Genomic DNA, 6,381 nt, shown 5'->3' on the forward strand with positions numbered 1-6,381 from the left:
CAGCTCACCTCTCAAACGATGGACCAGTGCTCTATTAGATTGATCCATTAGAATGGATTGGTCTTGCTCAGAAACTGCCCTGATTTCATTCACTCCCATTTATATCTCCCGTAAAATGAAGCAAAAACAAATCTATGCATTCCTGAACCACTTTTAGCCCTCAGCTCATCTCCTGTCTAAATATGTAAGTCAAACATCACCTGGAGTGTTTCACAGCGCCTCTGAGCACAAACCAGAACCTCATGCTTTCCCAGTCCCATTTCTCACCCTGTCCCTCATTACACAGTCAGTGTAGCAGGCATGGCTGCAAGAGAGGGTTCTTAATGTAAATATATTTTTCCTGCTATAGTTTTCACAAATAATAATTGCTCAATGATGAGCCAAGTAGAGTGGAGCTATTACTGCTGTAGAGCTCCCTTCCTTCATTTCCTTGAGTCTTCCTCTTCCCCCATGGAGAAACCTTCAGCATCTGCTCAGCCCTTCCCTGTGGACATGTGTTGTGGGGTGTCCTGGTTTTGGCAGGGATAGAGTTAATTTCCTTCCTAGTAGCTGGGGAGATGGGCAGCCCAGGCTGCATGCAGGACAGGGAAAAGGATGGGCTCCCACGACTGTCTTTGGAGCACGACAGTATGTGGATCAGCAGTGGGAACAAGACAGGATGATGTGTGTCTGGCAGAGCTTGGCAGGACTGGGGAGGAGTCAGGAGTCAGGGCCCAAGGACAGTAGCTTTGGGAATTGGTGTGTATGGAGGAAAAGCTTCAAAACATTGAATGTTTTTAAAGCCTTCTCTCTCTTAGCTTACTGATTGTCTTAAAAGTCAAAATGATCACAGTTCTTGGTTAGTCATTCACTTCTGTGTCATCATCCCTATTTCTGTGTTAAGGTCCAGCTGAATCATTGCCTGGCTGAAATAAATAAGACATTAAATATGAACCACATAGGTGCAGGTGGGAAGAAGAAAAAACTTTAAAGAACTGATTAAAACAACAGTTTTCCTTGGTGTAAGGGATCCATTAAGGTTTTGCCATCTCAGCCGGGTCCCACATACTTCTGAGTGCTCAAGACATGTCTAAGGTAGAAATGCCTTCTTCTAGCTAATCAAGAGGCTGCATCTTTTCCTGCCATGTGGCAGGAAGATCAACCAGCCTCGTGTTTGTCACCTTAGCATTAAATTACTGAGCATTACTGTGCAAGGGGTTGATGTACATGATGAAGAAGATCCAGATGGTCCAACACATGGTGACCTGTCACATCAGCAACACAGATTGATAAGAGTTGATCAGTTCAGTTCATCACAGACCACCCTTGGCTCCTTGTTCAGTACTGTGTTTTATTTTTAAGACCTTCATTTTTATGGCTTTCAACTGTCTGGATCTTGACTCTTTCCTTGACCCCATTTCTCACTGTGCTGATCACCTGTGGCAATAATCATCTATGGCAAGAAGTTCTCTGGAACAACAACTGACAGATACCAGAACAAGACTTCAACAAATATGACTGGACCTTCTAAATGGACCTCGAACCAGAGTCAAGGCTAAACATCAAATCAGCCATGCTCCTGGCAACATCTAGAATGAGGTATACAACCATATAAGATACTTGTTTCAAGATGTGACTTCCAAGACTCACATTCTGGAGGGAGATGAGAGAAGAAAAGAGAATATTAGTGAGAAAAAAAGGTACAGAAAAACAAGCAAAATTCAGGTTCTCCCTGAAAAAAGTTTTTAGAGGGACGTAAGAGAATCTACCGCCTTCTAATATTAGCAGACTTAAAGCTCAAGTGGTGAAACAGTCACCCTTTGTAACAGTGGCTGGGTAGGGGAGAATTTGGTTCATATATTTTAATAAAGATGCTTAGGAAATATAGAAAGAATAAGACTTAAAAGCATTTTAAAATAGAAGTTTCCCAAAAATTGTCATGAAGCTTTTGCTTTAACAGTTTATTACTGCAGCACAGTGTTGTAATATGAAAAGCATTTCATCATTTGCAAGGCAAGAGGTTGTTGGCTCAGACAAGTGTCATTATCAAAAACAATTTTCACAATGCATTCAAAAGCTTCATTAAGTGCCTGCCTGACAATAATATTGGCCCTGCTATGTTCAGGCACTGGAATACAGATCCATAGCTGACTACTGTTTCAGACATACAAGGTGAATATCCATCTTTGACCTGCAGATTTATCTGAATCCATCACATTGACTGCAAGACACAGGTCAATGTGAGTAGGTCTGTGTGGCAAGAACCTCCTAGTACTGAATGCTTTTTGGCTAAAAACAAAAACAAACACAAAATTACATCAGAACTGGAAAGGAAATAAATCATTTTGGTAGGACTTCTTCAATCAGAAGAGAGCAACAGGAGACAAGATAAGGGTAAAGCTGTTTAAGGTTTAATGTAACTCAATAAATCAGATCTTAAATCCTTTCCTCACCCTACACCTCAGCAAAAGATGACCAGAAATCACAGAAAGTTATTTCCTCTATTTAACTGAAAGTGACTGTTATGTTTAGGGTTTACAAGGAACGAGGAGAAACTAAATAAATATTAAGCAGAGATACTCAGCGAAACAAAAGGGGGTTATATATCCAAATTCAAAACCATTTCTGGGGGATTTGGATGCTGTGGAATCCGCAGCTGTAAAACAAAATAAACAAGTCTCTCTGAATACGCATTTATCTGGGACTGTGGGCAAGACACTTAATCTTGGGTCTCAGACAGGCTGCACAGTGTAAAACCAATTGAAGCCATGTGGACAGGGCTCAGCAGGGAATTAAAACATCCAAGTTTGTCCTCTGGGGACTTTGAGCAGCAAAAAAGGAAATAAAGAAGTAGGAATAAGGGGACAGATTTGAGTGAAAGGCAATGAAAGATTCCTTTTGAAAGTTCATTAAAAAGAAGACTGATTGTCTTAAATGCTAAAAATTTAGTGGATTAAGCCCAATTTAGGGCCTGATTCAAGTTGTGTGAGGTAGAAATGAACTTTACTGTCCTCAGTAAAACAGAGTGAATGTGATGATTAATGAAGAATTGTTATATTGTGCCATTAGGTTGAGGAGTCCTGGTATGACAGCCCTGGTTGAACCAAGGTGAGAAGTGCTTCTGCACTCATTCAAAATCCACCTTTCCCCAGCATTACAGGTTTCTGCTGGATTTTCCTGGAAACAAACAGTGGTGCTGTTTGTTTCAATGGTCCAGAAGTCAAGAACTCTCACTGTCCTGGCCTCGAGGCTGGGATGCCAAAATCTATCCCTTTATTTCAGTTTGTCCTGAAACAAAGTGGGGGAAGTTACTGAGAAGTATAGGTTGTATCTAAATGAAGTCTTCATCAAAAGATACAGAACTGTACCAGCCAAGCTCCTGTTTCCATATCATAAAAGTTTACTAGAAAAATACTCATTTTGAAAGTCATCTTTTCAGCAAGTTTCCGAGCCCTATGTGAAACGAGATATTCCCACCTCCATCCTGCAGCTAAAGGCTTGTTCTGATAACAGGCTGCTGTCTGTTCCAGCTCACTGCACAGTGGAAAGGCTTGGATTCAGACTTCAAGGGGTATTTTCCTTCCAGCCCAAATAGCATTTCTAGTTCATTTAGGTTGTGGATTATGTATTTTGCTCAAATGTGAATTCCAAATAAAATTTTGTTTTATTTTAAGACATCATAAATATGTGTAGGGATCATATCTCCTTCTTATATATAATTGCCCTGCATTTTATCATGCTATAGAAATAATACTTCGCACTCAGTCCCTCATACTCTGGGGTCTTAAGATCGATAAGAAGGACTTTTTTGTTGATACTAGGAGAGTCAAAACACATTGGGGGAATTTCAGTTGGATACTTAGTCCTTCTGAGCATCTGAAACTCCTCTATGAGTCGTTCACATCTTTTGACAACTGATGCATAAACAACATGCCCAAGGTTGCACAATGAGTCCCCTGGTAGGATACAGGACCAAGCTTAGAAGATATTATTCATATGTGCCATAGCAGTTGGTTCATATTCTCCTACCTAGAAAGCATCAGACAGTTCATCACAATCATCCTTCTTGTGGTTTCAAGAAAGCTAATTAGTCTCATCTTATATTTACAAATCAGAGTATACAGAATCCACTTTGTCTTGATGTAAATAAATATTTTTAAGAAAAATGTTCTAATGCTTAGTAGCATTGATACCACCCCAAAAAAATGAGTTTACCAGAAGATCATCCCTCCTTTTTATAGTTCTAATACCAGCACTTCCCCCTTTATTTTTCTAGATCCACTCAGAACATGCCTTGCCTTTGACTCCACCTTTAACTGTAATGTCTGCCTCTATTGCAATGTGATGGGGGCAGAGAATGGCAGCAGCACAGTTGATGACATAGGTGGAAAGCTGTGGCAGCTGATGTGACAGTACTAATCCACTAAAATGACACCAATTTATTGCCCTGTTTTTCACAGAGTATTACCAGAATAGCTTTTGCTACCATTTGTGAGTAAAAAAGCCCTGCTCAAAAAAATCTGCAAGAACAGTATGTTCATGGCCTTTGCAAATCTTTATAAGCCTAGTTTTGTTTTCTGGGGCTCAGGAATAAACCTACCAGAGCTTTAGTCAGCTAAAGGTCATCTGTCAGCTAAAGGTGCTGGGCCTTAACTTTGCTGTCACGCTGTCAGAAGTTAGCACTGGGGAGACTTGTGGTTGCAGGGGAGTACTGTATTTCAGCGTTTTATCGCTCAGGTTGGCTGAGATACTGTAATATTTCTTCCCAGCTTAGACTTTCTCATGGTATGCTTGAGCAAGTGTCACCTGTACTAAACCCAGCACTGTAAGTCCCAGGCAACATGGTTTAGAGATGCTTGTTCTGGTCCCAGTTAATGAAGCCAGGTCCCAGTGGTCACTCCCAGCTGCCTCAAGATAACATTGGGTGAAAATCACTTTGGGTAGCCAGAAGAAACCTGGGCTGGTATCCATGTGCTATTGCATAGCACGAACACTCAGTGTTTCACCTAATTTTAGACATCCACACTGGGAATGTCCAGAGCTGAGTTAGTATCCCCTTAGTGTTGGGTGACAGCTAGTCACCAGCAGTTCCCTCTGTGGTCAATGAAGAGAAATAGGCACTTTTCATGTGAGATTCATCTTATCTATTTTAACTGACTTCTTTAGGAGGAGACAAATCATTCCCGACTCTGTTTTGAGTATATTGTCTCTTTGGTGAGTTGAGCCAATTGAGCATCCCAGGGCGCTCGATTCATCTGCATGGGATTAAGCTGGAGATGAGGCAGGAAACACCACAGCGCCCACAGTGACACTGGACACCTAAGTTTAGGACACTGCGTCCCACCGAGCCAAGCCTCTGTTACTTGCTGACTGCATGATAGCATTGCTCTTTGTCAGGATTTACCAGTGAGAACACCAGCACAGGTGTCAGCCTCCCATGAGCAGCCAAGTAGCAACCACACTGGTTCAGACCAATCACTCATATTCTTCATATTCTTCAGTAAGTCGTCTCTGATGATGGCCCTATTGGATGTCTAGGGAAGAGTGTAAGAATAGGGAATGGATATAGCAATATTTTCCTGGTATACATTCTCAGCTTCCTGTGACCTGCAGCTCAGGATCGTGAGTATCTGTATGACCTCAGTCACTTTAGAGTTTTCTTCCAGTAATTCATTTAATTGGTTTTGGAAACCATTTACTATGCACAGCATCCTACTGCAAGAATTTCCACAGCTTAACTATGCAAGGTGTAAAAAGTGTCACCTTACCTTACCTTGTATAGTGTCTGTCCTTTGACAAACGTAAGTCATTAGCTGTAAGTGGCTAATGTTCTTCCCGAAGACTGAGCACTGGATCCTAAGGGACTGCGTTTACCTCTGGGAGCTAGGTCTGTTCTCCCGGTTGTGCGACTAAGCAGAGATCTGCTTTTATTCATGCAGTAATGAACAGGAGAGTGTGGGTTGCTCCCCGGTGTTGCAGTGGCCACTCTGATGTCCTTGAAGTTCACAGATTTCCGACAAATGATCTCTAGCACTGTACTGCTATCAGGGCCTAATAATTGTACCTCCATATGGTTTTGTGGAGACTCGGATTTGAAAACACCACCTGTAAAATTCTCTGTTCAACTACACATATTACAGAATATACAAAGAATAAGAACATGTCTATCTATACACACAGATTTGTGCTTGTGCTTTTCTATCTCTGGTAAGCAAAGGTTCACTTTAAGGAAAAGAAAAAAGAGGAAACATGGAGAGGTTTGGAAGGCAAGCAATGAATCGTGGATGCGAGGGAGCCCAGCATGCAGCATTAGAGTGCTAGATTCAGGGAAACCAGCTTGCATCTCTCAAGCATATGCTGCTGTAACAACGGCTACAGTACAGAGAGCTCTGCTCGGAGGCA

Source organism: Pygoscelis adeliae, unplaced genomic scaffold (genome assembly GCF_000699105.1).
Source record: "Pygoscelis adeliae isolate BGI_AS28 unplaced genomic scaffold, ASM69910v1 Scaffold175, whole genome shotgun sequence".
NCBI classification, from domain to species: Eukaryota; Metazoa; Chordata; class Aves; order Sphenisciformes; family Spheniscidae; genus Pygoscelis; species Pygoscelis adeliae.